This window comes from Pezoporus flaviventris, unplaced genomic scaffold (genome assembly GCF_033815535.1).
Source record: "Pezoporus flaviventris isolate CSIRO_AGI_PZ_B2104156 unplaced genomic scaffold, CSIRO_AGI_Pfla_v1 ptg000001l, whole genome shotgun sequence".
Classification (NCBI taxonomy): Eukaryota; Metazoa; Chordata; class Aves; order Psittaciformes; family Psittacidae; genus Pezoporus; species Pezoporus flaviventris.
Window position 1 is genome coordinate 62199822 of NW_026892549.1, and position 26823 is coordinate 62226644.

General features: G+C 41.7%; 1 long non-coding RNA gene across 1 annotated transcript in view; it reads right to left on the bottom strand.

Annotated features, from left to right (window-relative positions):
• Positions 1-4559: 4559 nt before the first annotated feature.
• LOC133273474 (uncharacterized) overlaps positions 4560-26823 on the bottom strand; it is a 61865-nt gene continuing 39601 nt past the window's right edge. Inside the window, exon 2 of the long non-coding RNA XR_009744834.1 lies at positions 4560-4770. This is a non-coding gene — a long non-coding RNA (uncharacterized LOC133273474). The remainder of the gene's footprint in view (positions 4771-26823) is intronic.

Genomic DNA, 26823 nt, shown 5'->3' on the forward strand with positions numbered 1-26823 from the left:
CCGAAAACATCGGCTTCACCAACGCTGTTCTCAAAACTAGAAGTCAAAACACAGCACTGCACCAGTTAACACAAAGGAAAAAACATGACTGCTACTGCTGAACCCAGGACAGCCCTGCAGAGAGGAACAAACTCAGACCAGACGTTTAAGTCACAGCCTGAGTAAGTATCCCAAAACCAGGCTTAGATGTAAGCTTAAGGCACGTCTTAGATGTAAGCTTCAGGAATGGCTTAGATGTATTTTGACTCACCCTCCATCTAACAGGCCATCATCAGACAGAAGACTATATGTAGTACACACAGTGAGCCCAGTCTTGTACAAGGCATGAGGTTGCTCAGTTTTACAGACATGATAATTGTGATTACTAAAACAAAATGGAGAAAAGATACATTTAAAAAACCTCAAACCTCAGCACCAGCAAGGAAAAGACTCCAATTCCCCGGTAACAGAGTAAATTAAAGCAATGCATTCTCAAAGAAAGCAAGATTTACAGCAATTTCAGAGTGTATTCTTTGCACAGCTAGACTGAAATGGGATTTCTGCTATTGATTTCAGGAATACCAGAACTTGAATTCTGAACTCAAATCATTTAAAAGGAGTAAAAAGTGTCTCACAGTAATTTTTATAAGGTCATGGAAGTGACAGATGAGCTCACCTTTCCTCTTTGATGTTAGAAAATGGAATCCTTTTTGGTCCAGTTTTCCATCCTGCATTAAGTTCTTCCAAATCCTTTTGCACCTTATGTAGGAACAGTGTTTCATTCCTGGGCTCTTTTAATAAGAATTATTTTATGGATTCCTACAAGACTGTATAAATTATCAAAAAGAATATCACAGAGAAAACATATTCTCAAATAGATGCTGTCCACAGTGGAGAAAGATACTCGAAATGGAAACCTTTTAAGTGCTACATACAAATGTCTTCAAAGAGGACACCCCAGAAATGTGCCTGGTTTTGAAAAACATGAACATCTTCAAAGCAGACACCTCTTTCTGTGAGGAATTCCTCAAAGGGGCATTCCTCCAGAGTGAGAATCTTTGAAATCTCTTAACTGATAGGAAAACTTTGAAAGCAATAAACCATTCCTAACGTTGAAGGCAATATTCCCTTGGCAGAGTATAGGGTGTTCTTAAAGGCAGAAATGACTGCAGCATTGTTAACTACATAGGTGATCAGGCCTTGCTTCTCTTACAAGAAGGAATAAAGAGTTTAAAACACTTTTATCATAATCACAAAGCTATTAAACTACATAATGACAGTCTTTTTTAGCAATAAAAAGCATTGGTGGCAGGATCTTTCAGCAGCAGACAAGCAGTTTCACGCACACTGCTGACTTGAAAACAGCTTCTTCAGTTTTAAAGATATAACTAAGAAAGGCCATGGACTGGAGCTTGTCGGGAGCATTTCTGTGAATTACATTCCCATGGAGTAATACTTTCTTGTAAAAGTAAGACTTTTAACAAAAGATGGCAGCTTCACAGTATATTTTCCAGTTCAGAATAGTATGTTGTCTGGAATCTGGACTGTATTTCCAGGATGGGAATCCCATTTCCAGTTTTTTTCTAACTAGCACAGTCCATGGAATCATTTCTAACTAAAAGCTTCGCAGGAAAGTGATGTAGAAGCATGGATGTGACAATAAAGAGCTTATATATGTCTATAGGTTAGAAAGGAAACAATGAAGAAACTATTTGTTCATTGTGCCATGCTGAAACATCATGGCCTTTAAAGAGGGCTGCTGTTGAGGAAGCAGCAATGCAAGGAGATGAATCTATAGTACCATTTAAAGAGGCTGACTGCTGTGCCACTAGTTATTCAACCGAGGGCAAGCCAGAATGATTTTTGGGTCAAGACATTAAAGTATGTAGCAGTGTGGAGAGATAGGCTCTTTTGAATTGAGACATTCAGAACTTAGAAGATAAAATACCTATATGACCACCTGAGTGGCCACCTTCTCTCCTACCTACGAGGGTCATGGAAGCCGTGTTCTAGTCAGCTTCTTTTCCTGGCTGTGTGAACCTACAGTGGTATCAAGCACCTTCACACAGTTTCTACACTCAGCAGTAAATGGGATATCAGACACCCTTAGGACAATGAAGCCAAGCTGATGCATTGTGACATTCTGGGTTTTAATTGCTATACATACTGTCCCCACTTTTCTGTTTTTTCTAGCAGCAGTTTAACTGGAGTATTAAATACTCTAGCTGAAATTATTCTTTCAGATCTACTCAAGGGAGTAGATCTGAAAGAATCTGGTTTAGCATATCAGTTTCACAGAACTGTGATTCCTCCAGCATGCAGGAGTGGGAAGTTCAGTATCTTTACATAGGAGGCAAATTTGACCCAAATGGCATTCCCTAAATAACAGAGTTCTTGAATAAGAACTGGGATCTAGAAAAACAGACAACCACAAAAAGTAGTTAAAGCCAAAGCTTTAAAACCCTCACTTATGGCAAAGTAGGGACAACAGTTCGTGGGCACCTAAGTAGTTTTCCTTGTCGAACCTAACTCTTCTTGGCTTTGTAATTTGGAAATGATAGAAAAATCCAAATGTTTCTGATGTTGCAAATACTCCTCTTTAGACTGAATGGTATCTTCTATTTGAAAATTGTAATTTGCCCTATCAGCCATGTAGCATAAACAGTTTATGTCATAATAAAAAGCACATCAACTCTGGAAATCTGAAATGGGTGCTGAACAGAAAAGCAACGTATTAGAGATGGAAGTCAGAAATAATCCTGTTCTTAAATTCATTATGTTTCCAGAATGGATATTATTTCCTCAAAACCCTTCAGTTCGAAGTCCCCCAAACTAATATACTTTATAATTTTGAGAGTAATCTTCTGCGTAGTCTGCTGTCCTTGAGTAGTGCTGATGTAGCTGAAGAACAAGAGCAGCTTGTCACACTGCATTTTGAAGTGTCTGCTTGCAAACTTCAGAGGGTTTCTGGCCACGTGTGACATAATATCTCATTAACCTTTTGCAATATCTGCATTGTGAGAATAAACAGCAGCTAGCATTTCAACTCCCCTCATGAACAGCAGCAACCTTTAACAAATGGCATCAACAGGATGAGATGCGCTCCGGTGCTGTGTTGACCCACCAAGACTTGGACCACAGCAATTGTCTTTATGTCAAATTTACATGTCTATGTTTTTTACTTATTTTTTAGTTCAGCTATCAGTCCAATATTGTGCTTGTGGTCTAACGTAGTGATTTAGCAGAGGTAAAATACCAGTTTTGTCCTTTTAAAATCATAATCTACAACCATTGTAGGCACAGAGCACGTAAAGTAGAAGTTATCATCCTGTATAAGCAATCAAAACACTGCCTTGCTGCAGTCCTGATGTGGGCTTTCAAAGGGATTGGAGTGTCAGGGTGGTCATGTCCCTCCTGCTTTCTGCACCAGGGCAGGCAGCCACGGGGCACAGGAACCTCGCTGGTGTGATTGAGAAGAGATCAAGGCCACTGATACATGTGAGTGCTCATCAGGATGAAGAGGGTATTTGGAGACACAAAATATCTCACAGCTCCAGCCCAACCTGAGGCAATGCAGCTCCTTCCAATTAAAGCCATGCACTGCTGAACAAAATATGGCTCTGCATAAGCATGCTCCCAAGAGCTGCACAGACTCTTTACATATCTCTAGACCCCCTTTTCAGCTGTGTATTGCTATTTGAGTTCAGACACGAATTGTCCTGCACTGATTTGCTTTCTTTATTGTGTTTCTAATTCAAAATATTGCTGAGATCATCCCAGACTTGAAGCTTAGGGACCACCAGACCTAAACCTTAAAATCTCTGACTTTTGATTGTCCAACAGTGCTAAAGGTGTGTTCCTAATGGTAGAGAAACAGCAGGTACACATGCTCAGTTGAAAAGGAAAAGGTTTAGTATACAACATATTCAGACAACACGTATTCTTAGTACTGGCAAACAGTAGATTAAAACACAAGGTTATCGTAATAGTGCCCAAGGTACATCTGCTCCTCAGTTTGCTCTTTACTTGCAGCGTGTCTCCTCAGCCTGTCACGGTTGGAATTAGATGCGACACCCTATACAATGCCCTGTTTAAAACTGTACTCAGCTGGACAATACATTTACAGTGCAGGTTGAGAGTAACAAAATCACAAAGCCAACAACAGCTTTAGAACCAATTTTCATACTCTTCAATTTCAGTTGGGTTTGCTGTATGTTTTTCTCACAAGGACACAAGGAAAACAAAGCAGGCTGTGGTTCCCCAGAATGAACAACTTAATAGCATTCATGTGTTAGGCTTACCCTTCTTGAGACAAACTAGTCTGAGTATTAGCTAAAGTTAAGGTGTTCAGGCACATACAGCTAAGGTTTAATTGGAGCACTATTTTGGAGAGGTTTGCAACAAGAAGAAGGTTGGACTTGATGATCTTAAAGGTCTTTTCCAACCTAGTTGATTCTCTAAGATATGAAGGTATAGTAACACACTGCACTTAGATGTCAGAAGCACCTTTCACCCAAAGATCATAAATTCTGTACCAGTATGAATTAAGTCTCACAAGTCCTCTATAAGACATAGGATAATTGTGATTACATGTTTTTATTGTTGGACAAACTGATTCATTTCAAAGCACAGAGCAGCAGCATGGTAGCAGAGGAAATAAAGGAGATTTAGAGTTGAGTCCCGTGCCTCTCATTTTAACCACAATGACACCTTCAAAACCGTGGTAATACTCACTGTGTAATACAGTGAGATTCTTTCGTAACAGGACAGTCATACCTCTGAATTTCGTATCTGCAACAATAAAAGATGCCAGAAAGAAGCAAGTTAAAAGTGCAGATTTTATGGGACTTACAAGAAGTACATTTTGAATCTCCAAGTATTCAAGAATGCTTAGATTCTGATCGGCTCCAGACTCCTTCCTTTGCAGTGGTATTACCCTCTATAAGCTCAGCTTCCAGTGAAAAATATGATGATCCCAACTGCCGTGGTCAGAAAGGTAATTTATAAAGCATTTCACTCCTGGAGGTACAGACAGCCTAACGTATTAGATGTCTGATGTGTGAGCTGCCTTCCTAAATTGAAGCTGAAATATCAGCTTAGCGATACAAGTCTCAAGATTTTTAACTGGTTTAGAGACTATCAGAGTATCTCTAAATCACAGGACATGAAGTCAAACACCCCAAATCTATTATGATCCTCAAATGGATGATTACTATCATGCGTAGTGTCTATCAAGAGCCAATAATAAGCCACAAGCATTAATCTCTGTTATAGGCTTGTATAAAGTATGACACATTTATAGATTCAGTGCAGATTTGGACATTGCCTTAACAAGAAAGTATATCACTTCTCAACAGTCAAGGATTTTTAAGTAGTCTCATTAAGTACAAGGGATTTTGATGCCAAGTCTCCTAAAGGGAAATAAGCATCTCCAAAAAAAAAGGTAGGAGCTCTTAATCATCCCAAAGAAATTTGAAATTACCTCCTAGATTAGCTAAGAATCAATAATACATGAGGCAAAGCAGAGGGGAGAGAAGATTTGATTTGGAATGACCTGCTGAGCACTCCACAAGGAAAAGAGGGAAGGAAAAGAAGCCAGTTGGTGGCTCTCCTGCAGCCTGGGGACCGAGGGAGGGCATTTCCTTACAGCTTGGCTTCGTTAGGCACTCACAGCCTACCAGCTGCATGTAGAGCAGAGAAGATAAGAAGGACAAGCTACTCAATTTGATTTTCAGGTACTGGCCATTGTAACTTGGTCTAATTTAGATTCTGTAAAGGAATATTTCACTTTAACGTGACTTCAGTTAGAAGTAATTTTTTCAAGGTTAGTGGACAAAATCACACCATCCCAGCTCCATAGCTTTAATAATCCATAAATCCAGGTTACTTGGAACTCTTCCACACTGCCCACTCTCCATTTCCCCCAGTATTGAAAGGCAACCTGCATAGTTTAGGCAACGGTGATGCCAAAACTACCTTTGGACGACCTGCATGAGCCGTGCAGGCAGCAGAATGTATAGTAAGGAGAGAGGAGTGTTGGAGAAGAGCTATGTTCTGGTTTATTCTCTACATTTGCAATTGTCATAGCTTGTTAATGAAAGCATGCAGATTTTAATGGAGCTGAAAGGACAGCGTAGTGTAGAATTTCCAGCAGAGCAGCACCAACTGCACAGATCTGACTGCAGAACTTAAGTTATTCTTAATTCTGGATACATAGGACCTTTGTTAAATGTCACAAGAGCGAATGTAGTTGGAAGACAGGGAAAGCTGCTCTTAGATCCTGGTTTTTATTTAATATAAGTGTAATTGGACTAGGAAAGATTCTAACATGGCTCATAACTGAAAAACATAATACACTGTATTAATTCAGCCTTCATTTAAATGTTAAGAACTAGAAAACGACACTGCTGGAAAGACCAAGAAGGAAAGCAACTACAGAAACTCTTCTGTGAAGCTGTTAAATGTATGCAATGGGATTTCTGATCAGATGAGGGGGAAAGCTGGGCAGGAGAAACTTTCCCCAGGTTTTTTCTTTCCCAGCCTGGTAAAGCTGCCAGAAGAAATTCCAGGCGAGTGGAATGCTGACCATAGCCGTGATGCAGCAAGCTTTTAGTTACATACCTATGCCCTGAGTCACACTCTGTGGCAGTCTTTCACATTACTGCCTTGCCCTGGCCTACAGCCTTATAAAGAAAGAAGCAGTGCTTAAGTAGATCACCAACAGAGGCATGACATTAAGAGGGTCAGTCCCTGGCTTCTTGTGTACCCAGACTACCACAGGTCTTTTTCTCTAAAAAAGAACAAAATAGCATGTATAAATACTGTATCAGAATCAACAGAATGAGTGCGCATGGATGAGGACATAAGCAAATAGAGAAACATTGCTTTTGCCTTTTTCTTCTATGTATTTTTAAACACATCAGTCCTGATAATGTATAAGAAGCCAGGGTATTAGAAGCATTAGAGGCAGTGTGTGTGACCCAGTCCAGGTCTGAGAGATGCAGCCACCCCTGCTCTATGGCCATGGTTTTGCATATCGAGCCAGCTTTAGTTTATTTCAATGTTCTGCCAAGACAGATGCTCCTCTCTCTCAACAAGCTGGAATTATGCATATTAGAAGCCTTTCAAATGTAGAAAGTGGGATTTACTGGTAGCACATGTGGCGTATTTCTTTAAACATCGTTTATTCCAGCTTCTATACCTAAAAATAAGGGTTTTTTTCCCCCTTTAACCAAATTAAAGGATGGCAATGTGTTGCTGACTGTTGAGGTGAGGCCTTCATTACCAAAGCTTCAGTCAGTTTACTCAGGACACCATACTGTTTGAAAGGGCAGCTTGCTGGAGCTGTGCTGTGGTACTTGTGGTACTGCTATGACAGATCTAGCTCGCAGACAACTACTCCTTCCTTTAAGTAGCAGCAACTTTCTCACCTGCCTCAAGCAATTCTTTCGGATGTCACACATCAGAACACAGCTTTTCTTTGTCTGCCCTAATAGGTAGCAAAGAGTTCAGAGTTTTGAGGTTCAGAAGCTGATGTAGTCTTATTCTGACCTTTCTCAACATGCTGAATGCCCTCCAGTGCTCCGCACTGGAGTATAGCAAGCACAGCAGAATCCCCATCAATCTCATGATGAGAGGCAGTACGGTTGAGCTACACTGCAGCTAAAGAACATTGCTACTGTATATTAAAATCTGCTGTTGCAGCCCATTTGCTGCAATGGTAGTTCCTCGAGAGCTGCAGTCAGCCTTGCTGAATATTCAGCAGCAGCTCCATGGTCCTCATCACTGCCAGTTCACTGGCAGCATTTAATATCTTTTAATTAAAGGCAAGCAGTAATAAAAATACGCCTTAACCAAATGTTAGCCATAAAATCCCATTTCATTTTCTTCCTTTTATTTGGGTTGAGAAAGCCATTGTCATCCCTGTGGCTTGACGTACCTTTTCTAGCTATTGTTTTCTCTGCTTAGGATGTAGATCTTGGAGAGTGACACATAGCATTACACTTGCAAGCCTGCATAGCTAGCAGCTCCTTGCTTCCCTGGGGTTAGAAACATCAACTAATGCTGGGTGCTAAATCCATGTCATAGATCATTGTAATGCTTTGGTTTTATTTATACTGCTGTTCTCCTAGCCCTTGACAGAGGTACATATCATTACCATCACTTGGTAGCTGAAGGAATTGAGACAGGATAAGCTATTGTGACTGCCCCACTGTCCCAGCACAGGGATTTAGAGGAATGGAGCTTTTATCGTACTATTTCAAGCTTCTTGGAGTCAAAATCAAGACAAAACATATGTTATACTTCCAAGTCACTGGGAGATTTTTCAGTGGCCTGCTGCTCAGAGGTATGACAAATCTCAGACAGAAGAATAAGATTAAGAAGGCGAATGAAGGGTATATGAAGTGAATAACAAACAGAAAATGTCCATAGATTTAGAAATGAGTTAGAAGACCTAAGAAAGTTATTCACATCATCTGTTTTAAACAACTTCCTGCATCCAAATTAGGTGTGATGCAGCTTGTTTCACCTTTCATCCACTGTTGGACTCTTATGGCCTCTTATGCAAACAGAGCAGCACCCCCCCATTCCCATGACCACCAGGTAATGAGAAATATTCCCATTATGAGAAAGACACATTTGGTCTTACTACCAGTAGATGGTAATGAAAGGGCAATCTAAGTTATACATCTAATGTCAGACACTTCAGTATTAATGACAGGCTGCAAAAATACTTCTGAAAAACTCTGACTTGCTGCCTGTATGCAGTCACATCAATCATTCTGGTTTACACGCGAGCTGCATAAGGTTAAGATGTGCTTTATCTGCTGTGCACTGGCCATGCAGACAGCAAAAGTGTGGAGACAGAGCCACAATTTCTTACTCTTAAGGAATCTCAGCTACAAGCAAAAGAGAGGGAACCTCAGAGCTGGCACTGGATAGAGAACTGATCTCAGCCCAGGATGGGTTGGTTGAGTGACTCATGCAGCAGGGCTCAGATATCCCAGACACAAACGTTACTAAATAGTCAACAAAATGGAACTTGCAGTGCACAATAGCTGATAGTTACTGCTTCAGAGCTGGATGCTGTTGCATGAAGAGAAGCTGAAATTACTCTTTGTGATAAAGGTAATGGTGTACAGTTCGTAACTTAGTTATAACAACACCTCAAGCATTTCTACAAAACTTAATTTAATATTCCATCTCATTAAAAACCTTATTATAGAAACCACTTACAGGCTTTACAAAAGCATTTTCGTATTATTAGGGAAGGATCTTTATAAAGAACAATTTGAATGCAAAACACACATGTAGAATAAGTTGCTTATAGTGAAACTAGCTAAATGAAATTGGCTGTCAGCAAACCTCCCAACAAGTTTCCTCATCTGAGTTACAAATGGACTGTGCTTTTGTGTACTCAGACCTTTTTCTAATAGAAAGAGTGTGCCAGAGAATTCAAGCAATTGAGATAATAATACAAGCATTGGCCATAATCCCTCTCTGAGGACCTAAATATCCCAGAGCAGGCAATGATGAGCATGTGCAGTTGATTAGAACAAGTGGTGTAACTCACATCCATAGAAATTTCTCTCTCAAGCTATAACAGTTCTTTAAGAGTGGAAATGAGAAACAATATTGAATCTTAGGGGAAGGCTGTACTGCAGTTGTGCTGGAAATGAAGTTTTGATCTAGTTAGAAAGCTATTTGTTATGTTTGGCTACTAAATAAGCTACTGTTTTATTATTTTTATTGACTACCATATTGTGACATTGGGTGGTGATAGACCAGTGGAATTATTCATTCAAAGAATGAGCTAAAAGTGATCTTGTTTCATCTATGCAACTGATTTTCAAATGAGGCAATAGACTAAAACAGTGATTAATGAATGGTTTATCATCAGAATAGAAACCAAGAAGGGTTTACATCATCAGGATTCTTCCCTGACATTATTTGTAGTTGCTGTTCATAGCACATCACTTTTAGAAGCCTGTAATACTTCCATCTTCTATAACATTTTTATACTGGTGTTTTAAATTTGGGGCAGGAACAGATTCAAGTAGGCAACATATGAAATCACAGTAAACGACAAAATTTGTTGTTTTCAATAATGCTTACAATGTTAATCTGCAGATCCCCCTCTTAATGAATTTGTAGTGTTTTCTACGGACAAAATAAATGCAAAAGGTCACATTATTATCCCCTAAAACTGCTGTGGAGTCATCAGAGAATACCACAGCCTGTATTTTACATTTGCTTGTGAACAGGCCACTTGGGCTGGAGAGAAGGAAGAGATCCTGCTCCATCTCCCAAGCATGTGTGCCAGGGAAGAGTTCAATGGAGCTGAGGAACAATTCCTTCCCCACAGGGTGCTCAGGCATTGGAACAGGCTGCCCAGGGCAGTGCTGCAGTCACCATCCCTGCAAGTGTTCACACACTGTGGAGACGAGGCCTCAGTGCCATGAGTCAGTGGTGGCCTTGGCAGGCCTGGAGTAAGGGTTGGTCTTAAAGGTCTTTCCAACCTGGCTGATTCTATGATTCAATGATATATGGTTATTAATGCCCACTGATGATGAAAACACCATACCAGAGCCAGGCAGTGCGATAGTCGCCCTTTCCCTAGGTAAACCCCAGGCAAAACCAGACCAGGCTGGGCTGCACTGGTTTGAAACCAGCTTTAGAAAGTCAAACTTTGTATTTCATACACTATGCTATTTCATCATCCTCTAGTGCATTTGCTCACAATCTTTCCTTTCGTCGCAGCAATAGGTCTCATTTACAAGCAGGGAGGACATAAAGAGAACAGGGTATTTTTCCTGTTCTTTTCAATATCTGTTCCATTGATGCTGCCCTTGTGGGCTTTCTACTGCTGTACCTCACTCCCAATGCAAATGTCATCATGAGGTAAAAATAAACTTTAAGACTACCTAACAAAGTAGTTTTGTTTGCCTTTAGCAATTTAATATAGCTTCAGCATAAAAGTTTGCCCACATGTGGATGAAAAAGCTTCAGTGCATCTGTGTGGGCACTACGGAGCTGACTTTTCTCTCTTCTGGGCCCATGGGCTGAAATGATTTAAAGGTGCCTGATCATCTTTTAAGTACATAGCCACAAAGTTCAGCTGGTGCTTTGTGATTACATCTTGGCTCGAAAGCCAGGAAGCCGAAGTGGTGACACTGAGCCTACAACTCAAGTGCCTTTAGCACTTCTTTTGTATGGAGACTGTTGACACAGAGACAACAAAAGATGGTAGAAAATTCATCGTAGTCACACACTTTCGTAATGTAATTTGGTCATTGTGGCCACGCTGCTCCATTTTTGGCAATGCTTGATAGTTCAGCAAAATAACAAATGGCAATTCATTATCAGGACTTAGCGATGTGAACCAAAAGCAGATTAACATGTTGGGTTTTTCAGGCAGTTGGGTTATCTCAGGAAGACAACAGCAGGTTCTGAGGCAGAGGCTGAACTTTTCCACCGTATCAGCTGTGCCATCAAATAGGCTGTCATGATCCTGGTTCTTACTGTTCCGTGCCAACAAAACTGGCTTTCTATCACTTCTAAGAGTTCCGTAACAGGATGTTATTCACTGCTAATGTATTTTGGTTCATCTAAATGCAGAAAGAACCTGTGACAGGTCATAGTGTATCACTCTTTTATTTTTAGTCCGTGTCCATAATTTACCGTATTCGTGGCTACAAGGGCTCCACAACTGATTCAGGGCTGTGATAGAGGCTCAAATCAACTTAGAAAAAGAGCATTAGCATTATGATCTGTCCAAAGTACAAACCAGAAAACTCAGATTCAATTTAGCAGCTGAGAGTAGGCTGGAGATGCTTCACCTGCTCCTAATAATGGCACGAGCGCAACACGACCAGATACGTTAGATAAGGGTTTCCTGGTTTAATGGTGAGCATAAATAAAGAGGAGCGGTGCTCTGCTGATGCAAAATGACATAGCTTGTTGCAATAATGGAGCTGCAATGATCTAGCAGAGTGTCTGGAGACAGTTTAAAGATACAGTTTTCATGGAACTTGGCAGGACCACTCCAATCCGTGAGATCAGACAGAGCTGGCAAATAGTCAGAAACAACATTTTGCCTGTCAAAATCCAAAGCTTCCATTTCTGGGGTTTCTGGAAAGCAAAGAGTGGGCAGATGGGTTCTGTTTGCTCCTCCTTTAATTCTACCAGCTAGAGAGCCAGCCAGTGGACTTAAGAGTTCCTGCATCTTGACATGACAGTTAATCTTTTCTTCTTTCATGACACTGATATATTAAATATTGGCGATTGGGTTTTATTTACTGCTCTCACTTCCTGCAATCCAATCAGATGAGTCTTCCCAGCTGCCCTTAAAGCAGAGCAAATCTCCTCTTCTAAACCATTCGTAAACAAATCCTCAGTGTTCACTGTCAGATCTAAGCTGGGAGGTCTTTTATGTGAGCACAAGCAGATCACTGTCAACAGACAAGTATCACTTGTCAAGAAACCCTAGGATAAAGTCCTACCATCCAGCAGTGCATTCCAGGTATGTAGATGAAATGGTGCAACAGGGAAGCTACAATATATAATTTATAATTACCACATTTCTCTCCTCCTCAAAATTGTCTTCTTTCCATAAAATCAGACCATTTCCTAATCAAGCTACTGTTCTGCTTCAAAAAATAAGATGCAAAGTATCCTAAACAGTAATGAATAGCTTAAAGTCTTGCTTTGCATATTCATAATGCTCTGGCTCTGAGGATATCAGATCATGCTTCATAAACTTTAATTGAGCTGCCTATATCCCTATGACATAGGAAAAGATTGCTTCCTGTGTTTTATAGCTAAGGAAATACAGAGGCAAATCCTGCCCGCGAGCAAATGGTCACAGAGAGGCTCCTCACTGCCTTACCAGCACAGTGCTACTCTAAAGCAGTACTCCAAACTTACGTTATAGGTAAGGAACAAGAGGAAGATACTCCAGCTTTCAATACCAAGGAGCCAGGTTCTTCTCCGGAGGAAGCAAACAGTACCATTGTGGTACCTGCCTCAGTCTGAAGGACAGGGGTTCCCTCCATGTTTCTCCATGTTCGTTACCAGGCAGCTTGCTCATGGCTACAGATGCACCTCTGGCCTTCAGTAACTTAAAAATTCCCATTCCATACTTTTCAAGTCATCCCCAGGGCAAGTGAAATAAGGAATATATATGGAAGCTAATTCTGCTGTCTGGAAATGAAGAGTTCTTGGGTGAGCCGATGACTACAGCTTTTACTTTACATAGCTTCACATTTCAGATGTTTAAAGTGTTTTCAGAGGCTGTTACCATAAGCACAGGCAAACGACATGTTCATGGTTTTCCAGTTTTCTAGGTTAACTCATGACCTCCATTGTTCTTATTGTGGTTGTTCTCATGGCTCTGCCTTGTGGCAACCTACAGACACCCACTCCAGAGCTCTGGCATTATGCACATGCAAACGTGCAGTAGACACCTCATATGTGAAATGCAGCCACTGCAAATAGAGAAATCATTTCCAAACAGCAGAAGGGAATACCACAATTAGCTGTTGACAGGCTTAAATGCACATGAAGTATCCCTCAGTGGTCACCCTGCTCTCTGCTCTCCAAGACATTATTATCAACCAAGTCCTACTTCCACATCATGAACCCTCATGTCATTTACAGGAGGACAGGACAAGGCTGTCTATGAAACAAGCTGCCCAAGTCACCATTCATCATTCACATTTTAGTACCACGTAAGCTGAGCACCGCACACAGAAAAGAATGATCATGCACCACATGATGGCATTAAGTGGCCATAAGAAACAAGTAATGGCTTCGGTGTGACAACAGCATTGTTCTATTTGAGTCAAAGCAGAAGTCTTGAACAGGTATAATCAAGAGTAACAAGACAAGTGTGACAAACAGCAGGACACAAAGCATTTTACTGGGGGAAAAAAAAGGGCATGATTTGATTAGTAGTCATTTTCAAGACAAATGACTGTCAGTGGTTGTAGCTGCCTCTCATGGAAAGGCATTTAAAACCGTTTTTACTAAATTAACATTGGTTTTGTTTCCCTGTTTTGTATTGCTGGCTCCAGACATGTGGGGCAGCATCCTCGCTTCTCCAGCAAGTACTTTTGTTCCCTTTTGGTTAAGCTATGGAGAAACAAAAGGTCCGAACCTCACAGGGGAAATTACCTGCCTTCCCATTCCATTCATTGCTAGCCTAGAGCTGCATTGAACTGTCTCCCTTTGGACCCTGGGAGTGTTCCCACAACAGAAACAGCAGCAATGTGACACATTTTTGTGCACATTATACCCAGTAGCACCCCCAAATTACTGTGTGACAGCCATAGCCCAGCCTCCCCACACCGAGGGGATAGAGGAAAGGATCTGAACAAGCATAAACTTGCCACATTTCCCCCATTCCTAAGGAAGAACTACATCTGAAACTGGCTTTCTAGGATTCTAGGACCTGTTTATTCTGCCATTATTAGAGATCTATACCTCTTCAATGGGGAAATGTCTATGAATGGGCAGAGTAATATTTTAGCTTCAAATAAATCACTTGGAATTCCAGTTTGTCCTGAGTTGGAATCAAACAATTGGAACTCAATCCAGAGTTCCCCAAGGCCACATACTGTCAGTCTGGAGCAGTATCTCTGACTGAAGAAGCGGAAGCCACCAGGTCAGGTATGGTCTCTAGGTCACTCATTGTGGCACAAGACTTCCTAACCTGCGGAGCCAGGTGCTTCTTGTTGCTACCGATCTCATTTTATCAGCATGTGCATGACAAGCAGCAAAGCAAATGAACTTTTAAGGAACAAAGATACTTTTTTAATGCAAATGCTCCCAGTCCCTCAGAATAAAGATAAGGAAATATGGAAAATATAGGCTATATAAGCAGAATTGTTCCGACACAAAGGAACATTTAGCAAGACTTTCCAGAAGGCAGCTGCAGCTTTGTGAAGTCAGCAGGCCTGAGATGACAACATCCACTGTTTATTACTTACAATTAGTGGTTTCTCTCTCCAACTTCAGTGGCCATATTACTATGTGGGAACCCAGCACGGTTATCCTCATTTATGGATAGCTGAAAACTATCTTCTCCTAGAGATTATAATCCAACATCAGTTTGTGTGTCTGTATATGTATAGTTAAAGATCACAGAAGCATAGAATGGCTTGGGTTGGAAAGGACCTGAAGATCATCTGGTCCAACACTCCTCCTGATGCATCCCAGGACACTCCACTCTTGTCCCTCCTGGCTCAAGGGCCAGCTCATGGTCAACTCATCATCCACCAATACACCCATGTCCTCTCCAGCTGAACTGCTCTCTAGTGGGTCACCCCTAAACTGTGCTGGTACTTGGGGTTCTTCCTCCCCAGGTGCACTTGCTCTCGTTGAAGCTCATTAGGTTTCTCTCCACCCAGTTCTCCAGCCTACATTGTTCCGTCTACAGGGAAATCTTTCCTGCTCTGATGACAAGCCAGGCTGGGACCAGGATGCCCCCAGTACTAGTGCAGTCTCTGCAGCTGACACTGAACACCATGAAACAGTTGTGCTCCTTTTTGACAGTGATTCCTGTGCTTAGTTAGAAAACATCAGAGATGGTGTGTGATGAAAGGCCACGATCTTGTGACAGGTAGATCATTATTGCAGCAGCTAATTACCCTTTGCTGATTCGTGGACGAGATTAGCATCAATGAAGCTGAGGAAATCTATCAGGAACAAAAAGGGACACAAAAGACAAACAATGGCAATTAAATCCCTTGGTTAAACAGAGCAGGGAGAAGCTGACAGAAGGCAGGGTGCTTCCTCTGCCCTGGGCAGAGAAGAGGAAAGATATCAGTAAATAACAGCTTCTTTGGATCTGGGTACTGCACAGACAAAATCCCTAAAAGGATTTGAACATATATGCTTAGAGATAATTCCATACGTACAGATTCAGGTTTGAAGACAGCAACATGGGGTGACATTGTTAGAAGCTCTCTGCAGTGATAAACTTCACTTGTATCGAGGTCAATGGGATTGCTTTCTACATGGCTTAAGTGGGAACTGAACTAGGTCAGTGCCAAAGTGCTTTTGGAAATCACCTGTGTGGTAAGCAATCAGGTACAGTGTGCTCCTTGCCTTTAGTGACAGCTTAGGGACATCGAACTCCATGAAGTCCCTCTTGATGACAAAGACACTATTATGTCTACAAAGCCAAGGGAATTGTGTGTGTGAGTACAAAAAAAACCCAAACCCAACCTAATAAAACCCCCATTTGAACTGTACTTAATAGGTTACAAAATTCCATATTGGAAATTTTACGAAGAGATGGAATATATCTATTTCAGTCTCCTCTTTAGGAATTCCCTGCCCAATTAGGAAAAAAGAGCACCTAAGGACAAGACTGAAACAGCCATCTTTCAGTAGAGCAATAATTCCCCATTTGCAGTGGGGAATTATTAACCACTAAAAAGTCAGGCAAGGTTTGGAATGGAAGAGTTCCCAAATCCTTCCCCCTAGCAATAACATCCCAGCAATGCTATATCAGAGTAACAGATAGGGAATGAGGAAAATCCTCAGGAAAAAAAGGATGATTTATGAAAAGATTAGACACACAAGTGTGTGTTGAATATGCATGCACAATTGCATGCTTAATTTGCACACCCAATTATTGCCATTGTGCATAAAATTGAATAATTACCCATGAAAATAACTGATTATGGTTATTTACTCCCATAATTACTTGATTTGCACATACAATCATGGTAATTAGGCACACAAATTAGTCATCACACAATTGCATGCCTAACCTTATTAAGAATCTGAATCAATGCGTTTAGTTTAAATTGCCTTTGTCCAATTCTGGTGTACTATGATTTTGGTTATAGCTGGGTTTGGAAGTGATGTATGGAGTGGAGAGCAGCTTCCCAGTGCGTCTCTACCCTGGTGCCACCCTTCAGGCACCTCAGCTCATACACAAATGATGAAGGAACTGACATAAAAAGGGGGGAAAATAAAAATGCAACAAGAATTTGGGAACAGCAGTTTTCAAGGAGTTACTCTGGATTCAGGAATGAAGTCAATGCAAACAAAAGTCTCAGGCATTTGCGGGGAGGAAATGAAAAGTAATAAAGAAGAAAGAATACTTGAAGGATGCTTGTCAACATTGGGAGTTGTAAGTACTGCGGTCAGTTAGCAGAATACATCTGAAAATCCAGAGAAACTATTCCTTTGCTTTTAGAGGAAAAGAGAACCAAGAATGGAGATGTAGAATGCTACTCTCCCAGAAAGAAAAGCCAATTTCAGCTCCCAGATTTGTGATTTCACTTATTAGCCTCAACGTCTTCCCCTTGTAGATGTCCTGTCTCCAGGTGCAGGAGGTGAGGATACCTTTATTAACTTTCCTATAAATCCCATTTTGCTAGGAAACATAATAAAAGCCTGGGGAATTAGTCAATAAAATAGTGCTGCTTCTCTATCACTTAATAAATGCCGGGGTCCTGCGGTTAGAACTTGGTATGCTCTAATTAAAAAGAACAAATATGAGAAGAATACCGGCAACTTGAAATATTGAACTGCTTCGGGTTGGTTTTGGAGCCTTCTCCAGTACAATTCCCTAATAATTGGACCAGATGGACAAGGAAAAAAAACACCTAAAAAACAGCATAAGGGTTTAAACTAAGTCTATTATTATACAGACAGACTCGTGCATGACAGATCTGTGAATTTCCCACCATAAATCACTAAAAGCCCTACTAGGTCTCTGCACATAAGCTATGTTTTTTCCCCCTACCAGTTTTGAGTTAATGCCAAGGTAGTTAATGCTGGAAGAAATATAGGGGTTAAACCATTTTATCCTGAATGTATCTTTTTCTTTGCTGTTCTTAATTATGTGTCTTAATTTAGTTCTTGCGTAATGCACTTTAGAATGAATTGTATTTCTTGTAATTGCTTTATTATTACTTGACATTAGACCTTATGTTAAGCAATCAAAATGGTATGGCAGGATGAAAAGGACGGAAGATCATCAAGATACAGTGAACATGAGTTTGCATCTTCAAAGCAAATCACACAGCCCCTGACTGCCAGGAATGTTATGGGATTCACAGTCTGCTTTTTCTAGATTGCATCCTATCGAAGAAAAGAAGAGAGAAAGAGGGGAGGAAAGAAGGAAAAGAGGAAAAAGGGAAAGAGAAAGGGAAAAGGAAAGAACCAAAAAGAAATGCCTGAGTGAGCAGCATTTGGGTCGTGTTACCTTGTGCCAGAGTTTTGCTCTGAGTAACTGCAGGTGGAATCTGTTGCCAGCTTGACCCTTCCCTGCTGCTTTGCAATGAACCCCACCACATCTGGGGAGACACGTGCTAACGCCAAAGCCACATGCTGCTGTGCGTGCACGTTTGAAATGCCCTCAGCAATCAATGGCAGAAATGCCTTAATAAAACTGGTTAATGCCATGATACAAGAGCTCACCCCAAATCCTTCAAATACCAGGTGTCCAGGAAAATATAGTACCTTTTCAACACAGGCCCATTAGTATCTTCCAGGCAGAAAGAACCTTAAGACTCCCCTATCTTAAATCCTAGGGACAGCCATTTAATAGAAATAATTCAGGACTTCCAAAGTACATGTTAACACCTTTTGCTACTTTAATTCTTTCACAAGGCTATTCTTATCCATCACAAATAAATGATGATTTATAATGTCATTGCAACCAGTCTGAAGTTAAGACACCAAAGACAAACCCAACCCCAGGAGGTGTTTTGACTTCCAGCCGTTCACTCTGCAGTGCGTGGTCCTGCAGTAGCCTGACCACATAGTAATCTGATGTGCTGATCAAGTGCTAGTCCCATGATTTATTTACATGCATAAGGCTACTTTATAGACATAAAAAAGCTGTATATTTCATGCTGCTAAGGGATATTTGTTTAGTTGATGTAATATTTTCCATAATGATTTCTGATTACCAAAATGCATAGTACAACTGGTAATCAGTGCCCCTTTCAAAGCAAATGCTGCTGCTGAGTACCTCCTATGAGTTTAATCACAGTGTGCAATTCACACCGTAATGTGTTATAATTGCCCCCTACAAAGTTGGTCCTGTTTCATTTTAATATCAGTGGACTAACTACTGAAACTCAACATGGGTTCCTTGAATGCTGCATTCTTCATTGAGAATTTTACATGCACAATTATGCTCAAATAAGGGTACTATTAAAAATGCGAGGACGTTTTGAGAAATGCATTGGGGTTTTTAATAGCTCTAAAATCATAGCGGTACCTTGAAAAGTTCACCCTGTTGGGACACTTCACTCTGAGATCCAGTCTGATTGCCATTTCCTTCTGGGAATTGTACTTACTCTTTTGGGGAATCAGGGAAAGGGACATACTGATGCAGTAGAAAGCTTTGTGTTTGGTCGTTTTCTAACATCAGGCAGTTCATCCTCATTTTCATGCACCTACGAACATCATTCCCACTGAGATGAGATGATAACTCTTATGTTATTGCTGGAAGTACCCAGGGATATAAGCTGCAGAAGAACAATGTATTTAGAGCCAAGGAGCTGAAAGAGCAACCGGAGATGGAGCACAAAACTTACTTGCTGCCACTGTCTATGGAATCCACCCCCAATGTTGATAGCAAATAGTGTCCTTCACATGGTAATGTAGTTAATGAAATTATTCATTATAAAGACCCTTTGGGCTACTTGTGACTTCTTTGTGAGCCAGGCTTTTCTGACTAAAGCTATGTGCTCCTCAGAAGCTTTCCCCCACCAGTTCCCATTGGCCAAAGTGGCTCCTCATCTGCCCACTTGGCCTGCCCATGACACAAGGCACTTTTGGGGTGAAAGGGGAGCCTCGCTTCATCACAGCCCACAGGGAGATGTTTCCAGGAGCCATCTCCTGGTCTAGTGTGAGGTGTCCCTACCCATGGCAGGGGGTTGGCACTACATGATCTTAAGGTCCTTTCCAACCCAAACCACTCTGTGGTCCCATAACCTTCCTGGCTGCTTGAGACTGGCCCTTTCACTGTTCCTTCACTGGGTGAGCAAAGGTTTTAACCTGATGAGAAGCAAAGGACAGAGCATCCTCATCAAGCCGGGTCACCAGAACACGAATTGCTGCCTATTTAACTGGCTTCATGACTGAAGCCCTGCATAAGAGGTTGCATCAGCTTCCCACCAGCTGCCAGTTCAGCTTGGGTGCTCAAAGACACCAGGAGACACAGGTCATCAGCGCTAGGAATGCCTCTTGCCCCACTGATACGAGGCCTGCTATGAGGGATATGGTCACCTTAATTACAGTGAGTGCATCAATCAGAGCTGCTGGTGACATTACCAAGGGGAGCCACGGCCGGGACTGAAGCATTCCTTAATACAACTGATGAACTGTTCCCTTACTTTATATCTGCCCCTGGCCTCCCAAAGGGAATCACCTGCATGCTGCCTTCTTCCACAGCAGCTGTGCTGCTGAGCCAGAGCTCCCATCTCCTCATGAACTGCAGCTCCTCATGCTCCCCTAATGAGGGTTCACGCCAGAGACACACCAGCCCCCAGCTGCTCATTGTTGCAACGTTGCCCACAAGCATTTGGGGTGTTTCCAGCCTCTCTTGGCTTCTGGAACCAGAACGTGGTTCCTTTTTCATGCACAAAGGTAACCTAGAACATGTAGAGAGAGGCACAACTGCCCCAAACTTTGGAGCAGGCAATGGCAATGGTTAGGAAGGAGAGAACAGAGGAACCACAGATGCTATCTTCTGCTTCCCTGCTACCTCCATTGTCTCTTGAAACCTACCACACCCCCAGGCATCTCTTGTGAGATGGGTTAGGGGTGCAGTCCCAGGGCAATGGTTGGACTTGATGATCTTAAAGGTCTTTTCCACCTGGTTGAGTCCATGATTCTTTGAGCCTTCATTGTTCAACTTCTAAGAGGCAAAATGACCAGATTCCAGGTACCAGGTGGTACCCAAAACAGGCTAACCCCAAATTCAGCCTGGGATGTGTGACATGAGTCCTTGCCCTGCCCCTCACATGATGTTTTCCTTCTATCTATTACGTCTCCTCTCTTCTCCTTTTGTCCTGTTGAGCCATGTCTCTTTATCTCCTTGCTCTGCAACACTGAGCAGCCAAACATAGTAGTTTGAAGCAGCAAACTCAACTCAAATTCCTTCTAGTAGTTTTTTTTCCCTGTTTCCTCTCTATTTTTGCTCAGGATTTTTGTTGTATAAAGAGGGAGAAGAAGACAGAACTTGTGCAACCAAACATTGCACTCCAAACCATTTCAATCAGTTACGGCTGCCTTGAAGTAGGATAGGGAACTAGATGTCCATTTATTCTTAAAGTTAAAAATCCATCTGGTATGTAAAACACCCCGTGCTTTTTCTAACCTGTAACAGAAGAGAACTGGATGGAACGGGATGATCTTAAGGTCCTTTCCAATCCAAACCATTCTGTGCTTCTTTGAGAATAGCATTAATCAAAAAAGAGGATGCAGCACTGATAAAGCACAGAACTGCCCTTGAGTGTATCAAGTTTTACTATTAGCAGGGTTTTCTCCTGGGCTGAATCTCAGCCCTTCATTGTACCAGCACACCATGCAGAGCGGATATGACTTCTTCTGTCATGGAAGGTGCTTTGCCACTTCAGGTGTGCTTGGGGTGGAAGGGAACTGAGCAGCACACTGTACACATACAAGGGAAATGCATAAAGAGGATGTTTACATGATCATTGACTCTAAGACCTTTCACCCTTGCAGCCTCTAATAAGGTGGAACCACACAAACACACTGCTGTTCTATGTTCAGAAAGCATTAATTCAAGATGAAACCGCAGATTTCAGACCCAGGGACCATTTCAGATGCGAACCTCATGACAGATCTCCCTGAGCTGCTCTAACCATTGTCAAGGAGCACTCGTGTTCTCACAAGTAATTAAGGTAGAAATTCTTAGGTATAACATGCCAAGGTCCCCTGAAGATTAATCCCTGAGCTGCATTGTTTGGAAGGGGGGAAGAACAGAGAGGGGCAAAGTCAACGTGAGTAGGAACTACTCAAAAGCAGTGCGGAGTAAAGCTACAGTGGATTCCTTCACAGTTGAACTCAACTGCTTGACACATGAAAACTCTAATTGACAATTCTGGAGCGAAGTGTAAATTTGTCAGGGAAGGAAAAAAGAAACGCAACAAGTTTTTGGGGGGCTTTGTTTCTTTTTTCTCTTTGCACATCATCGCGAGCGCTGTTGTGATTGGGATCTATTACTTCTGAATATTGCATGAAGCTGACAAGCACTTGTCATTTAAAGACCACATGGAGGCATTTAGTTTTCCATTTAGACATAATAACACATTATGCAAATCAGCTTGCCAAGGAAAGCTGGAGGCTTTACATGAAATAAACTGTCAAACACCAGTTGCTAATAAATGAACATTTCTTTATAGATTGTCTTAATTTGAGCAACTGGAAAACAAGCGTGGCCGTGCGGATAGGCAATCCTTCAGTAGGAAACGCTGTGGCTCGTGCAGAGCAGAAACATGCCAGAAAATTCATGTTCTTTGCCTTGATGAAGTGAAACAGAGAGAACTTTAATCAACCCTGTGAAATATTTACACTCTATTGCACAAAACAGGGAAGGTTTTGAGTTTGGTTCCCCGAATCATAAACGATGCAAGGACACTCCAGGCTAATGTGGTAATGAGGGAAGCAAAGTGGAGTAGTAGTCCCAGTCTTCCATATGCAGGGTAAGCAGACAGCTCAGATATGCTTTCTTAGAACCACAAAATCAAATAGGTTGAAAAAGACCTTTAAGACCCTCAAGTCCAACCATTACATGGCATTTCATGCCCATTCACCAAAGGCAGACATAGACAGACCTCTGCAAACAACTCTTATTGACAAATGGACCATTATGGCAGCAAAAGCAAATTAAGAACTTAAAACCTGAAGGTTGCCAGGATGAAATAAGGGGTTTTGGTCGAATGAATAGTTTCTCCTTGGCTTGATAACTTAATATACAAACTGTGTATTTATTATACAGTTATAATTTTATATATAACATATATATTATTTATAGATAAGGCCTTATATATAATATATAGATAATATGTAATAAATTATATATAAATATATAATATATAAATAAAATATATAATATAAATTATACAGGTGGGAGAAGGGCTCTAGCTTTGAGCTGTCCTGTGCCATGGTAAAATACTCCACCATTCAAGGAGAAAAAAGAGGCTCAGAATGCCAAAGCCTGCTGGGGAAGGATGTGCCAGGAGGAAAGGTTCACCCACCCCATCCATTCTCTAAGCAAACCTAGCAGGTCTTAAAACAGAGCAGTAAAAACAAGCCATCCATCCAAGCTACCCCAAACAAACCCAAATCCATGAGCGATCACGCTCTCCTCCTGCAAATCAAAAGCTTAATGAAGGATATTGATTTACCAATTCACTCTGTGTAAAAATAGCCTAATTGCTTTACATATTTAATATTGCTTTGAAGAGAAACTCAAGCCAAGGTGTAATTCCCAGTGGTTAATTTACTATGTCGCTCCTTGTTTCTATTTTTTAATGACACGAGTAGCAAAGTTGTTTCTAAATTGGCACCTTTTCATCCTTTAGGAAACTACACCCTAAAGTAATATTCTGTCAGAAATCCGCTCTTAATTGGGCTAATCAAGTAGTATTTCCACTTTCGGAAGGAAGGATTATAGTCTCATTTACTGAGAAGTTCATATGACAGTTGCAGACATTTATATTTGAGTAGCTGGTTTGGGATCTGTCCAAAGCTCTCCTTTTTTTTGCTTCTTTTAATTAATATTTCAGGCATCCAGGAGAGTTTCTTCTTTTTTGGAAGCTGAATGGAAGGGTTTGATTTGCACTGGGCATTTTGCCATTGTGAGGGAAAAAAAAAACAGTCAAACCCCTCAGAATGAATTAATAAAGTTTTGCTTTGCACCTAACCCAAAGTTTTCTCCATGTAAGGGATAATGCGAGTCAAAGGAGGTGATCCTGTCCCTTTACTCTACTCTTGTGAGACCTCAGTTGGAGTATTGTGTGCAGTGCTGGTGTCCTCAACATAAAAAGGACATGGAACTGCTGGAACAAGTCCAGAGGAGGCCACGAGGATGATCACGGGGCTGGAGCACCTCCCATATGGAGACAGGCTGAGAACATTGGAGCTTCTCAGCCTTGGAGAAGAGAAGCTGCATGAAGACCTCAGAGCAGCTTCCAGTGTCTGAAGGGGGCTACAAGGATGCGGGAGAGGGACTCTTCATCAGGGACTGTAGCAATAGGACAAGGGGTGCTGGGTTCACACTGAAACAGGGGCAGTTCAGGTTAGATCTAAGGCAGAAGCTCTTCCCTGTGAGGGTGCTGAGGCACTGGCACAGGGTGCCCAGAGAAGCTGTGGCTGCCCCATCCGTGGCAGTGTTCAAGGCCAGGTTGGACACAGGGCTTGGAGCAAGCTGCTCTAGTGTGAGGTGTCCCTGCCCATGGCAGGGGTTGGAACTGGATGAGCTTAAGGTCCTTTCCAATCAAAACCAGTCTGGGATTCTATGGTTCTATGAAACTTGAGAGAAGTGTACAGCACTGCTGGTGTTAGGAGTGAAACCAAAACCTAAACCCAAAGCAAACTCCCTTTCCTAGCAGATATTCCCCTGCTCGTTTTATTCATGCCACAGCTGATTTCAGACAACTGCCAGCGGCCTCAGTAACCCTAATTCTCTGTATTGTGCAAATACTGCAGTGTTGCTATGGGCTTATATGCAGAACAGAGCTAATGTTATCAACTCTGATCAATTAACAGAGAGCAGGTCCTAACAGTGAGCATCGTTTGGTACAGTCTTAGCACTACTCAACAAAACTGCTTTTGAATTTGGGAATTAGTAATGAAATGCGGTAACAGAACTGAACTCCTGATTCTCATACTGGAATCAGACAAGGGCACCAGGATAGATTCTTATTAGGGTATTATTTCCTTGCTCTCCTCTTGACACAGTCAATCTTTCTTGCAGGGTCTGCATTGATAAATAACTACCTGTGGCAAGAGATGCATAAAAAGGCTGCATGAGAGCTCTCATACAGCAGGCAGCCCTTTAAAAAACAAAGATGGAATCCCTAATCCAAGCCTTGCCATTCACAATGCTGCTGAAATAACCCCCGAAAGCACTGTCAAAAGGCACAAGAACTATGCGTCAAGCAAGAAGCATTCGACTTCCAGATGATCCTGTTTCAACTACGAGGGCGTCTCTGTAGCAAAGATTAAAGGGAGAGCACCTGTTCCTGAATACTGTTGACTTCTACAACTACCAGTCAGCAATTTGGCTTGTTTTTCATGGTCAAGAATGTATTCTTAAGGTGCAGCCCTTTAAAGAATGTGCCAAATTCCTCCTGTGTTTAGCCCTTAGAAAACATACGGGGAGGGGGAACCCCCAAACCCAAAACACCAATTTTTTTCACAGTCTAAACGATAACAAAGTGCCTCCAGGCTTCATTTTAATGAGAAACGCTAGCGTTGCACTGCAGAAGGCTTGAGATGGGCAACGCACCCCCCAGCAGGTTAATTATCATTTAGGGGGCAGAAACTATGTGTATTTTATAACACTGCTTGTAGACAATAAATATTCTGTTAATCAATGCAAGAGCTGCATTTCCTCCAAGGTACCATTAACCTATAAATACGTGTGCCACGTACACTTAGGAGGGATGGGAAATGAAAGAGCCCTTCCTCCCTCAACTACAAGCAAGATTCTCCTCCCTTAAAGCTAGCAGTGGCTGTTTGATTCCTGTTTTAGGCTAGGGTTTTGCTTTTAGATTGAGACTAGAAGAAGGGTTTATTTTAGGTTGAGATTAGCATAGGGGTTTCTTGTGCTAACAGAGACTTCAGCAGGCACAGAGTATGACACCCACTAGCCCTGCACGTGTCTGCAGGACAGATTTATCACCATTGGCATGCCATGTAAATGATGGCTTCAATCCCTGCCGGGACAGTCATTGACTTTCATGAAGGTTTTATGGATCACCAAGTCTAGGGGTGTCTCCCAGTATCTCTTCCCAGCTTCTGGCTGACATTTGCAAGGCAAAGCTCTCTCTTTGCCCTCAATGCAGCAGTTCTCTGCTGGAGAAGGCAGCACTTCCCTGCCTCCAGCAAACCCAGTTCGCAGCTGACACTCTGATGGCTGCAGCCTTCAGAATGGAGGTGATAAGAGACGGGGAATTTCAGCAATGCAGCAACTTGATTCATAACCTCACTGAGCGTATTTGATAACTACAGCCTAATTTCTGGTTGTAATTCAGAGGAGGACTGCACTGTTTTACAAGATAAATGTATTAATCCCTATTCTTGTGTGGTGGGGATCTAGGAGATTAACTACATTGCTGAATGCGTGAATTTGGCTGTGACCAAAACCTGATGTGAATACCAACTATATGAACAATTTCTAAGTATCTTTTGTTAGGGAATGAGCTCCAGATAGATGCCCACAATATCTGAACAGTCAGTGCCACATTGTTCACACCCCAAATAACACTGACTTTACTACAACTTCTTTCCTTTCTAACTCTTGCATATTTTAGCCAGTTCTATGTTCTAGCCTTCCCTGATTCACCGTGCTTGGAGCGCTAAGGCTCACGGTCAGATCCTTTGGAAACCACACACTCATGATGAAAAAGGCTTGGTACAGTCCTTTGAATAAGACAGCTTGTTTAAAGTAATACTTTGATAGCTTTCACCAGTGAAGTAGCTCTTGTGAAGGGGAAACATCTTCACTATAGCAGTCACAAGAGTGCAGAAGTGTACTGCTTCCTCCTACTATTTCAAATCAGCTGAAGGCCTGCCACCCAGGATACACTGCTTTTAATATCCCAGTATTATATACCA